Genomic DNA, 1,195 nt, shown 5'->3' with positions numbered 1-1,195 from the left:
CTCAAACTGACATCTTTGCTCTTCAACATTTTAAAGAGGTCTTGTGCAACAGATTTGCTTAATGCAATATGTCTTTGACAACTTCAATCTTTTCTCCAATGATATGGATACTATTTATTGGTTCAGTTGTAAGGATCTTTGTTTTATATATATTGCAGTTCAACTCATACTGAAGGCTACAGTCTTTGATCTTTATCAGTAAGTATTTTAAGCCCTCTTTACTTCCATCAAGCAGGTTGTTAATGAGTCTTCCTCCAATCCTGATGCAATATTCTTAGTGTAGTTCAGCTTCTTGGATTATTTGGCCAGCATACAGATTCAACAAGTATGGTGAAAGAATATAACCCTGGCACACATGCTTCCTGATTTTAAACCATCCTTGTTCTATGTACAGGTTTCTTATGAACACAATTTAGTTCTCTGGAATACCCATTTTTCAAAATGGTATCCATAGTTTGTCATGGTCCACACAGTTAAAAGTCTTTGCATAGTTAATGAAGCACAAGCAAATATTTTTTTTGGCATTCTCTGCTTTCAACCAAGATTCACCTGATATTAGCTATGATACCTCTACTTTCATGTCTTCTGAATATGGCTTGAATTTCTGGTAGTTACCTGTCAATGTATTGTTACAACCATTTGTGAATGATCATATGCAAAATTTTACTTGCAAGTGATATTAATGATACTGTTTGATGATTTCTGCACTCTTTTGTCAGTTTGTTGTACTGTGTTAGCTGGGGTGTTGCTGTAAGTTTTGCCACCATTTTTTAAATACCATTAGGGTCACCCATGGTAGACATGTTTCACAGAGCTTCCAGACTAAGACAGACTAGGAAGAAGGAAGGGTAGAGTACTTCTGAATAAAGTTTAGCCACTGATAACCTTATTAATAACAGCAGGACATTGTCAGATTTAGTGCCAGAAGATGAAAACCTCATGTTGGAAAGTACTCAAAACTGACTGGGGAAGAGCTGCCTCCTCAAAGTAGAGCTGACCGTAATGACGTGAATGGAGTAAGTTTTGGGGACCTACATTTGCTGATCTCTTGATTGCTGCTTCCGCAAGTGTTGATAGCTGATCCAAGAAGAATGAAGTCCTTGACAACTTCAATCTTTTCTCCATTGATAAGAATGTTGTCTATTGGTCCAGTGGTGAGGATTTTTGTTTTCTTGACATTGAGATGTAATCCATA

Source organism: Chrysochloris asiatica, unplaced genomic scaffold, assembly GCF_000296735.1.
Source record: "Chrysochloris asiatica unplaced genomic scaffold, ChrAsi1.0 scaffold00042, whole genome shotgun sequence".
Lineage (NCBI taxonomy): Eukaryota > Metazoa > Chordata > Mammalia > Afrosoricida > Chrysochloridae > Chrysochloris > Chrysochloris asiatica.
This window is presented reverse-complemented; position numbering follows the sequence as displayed.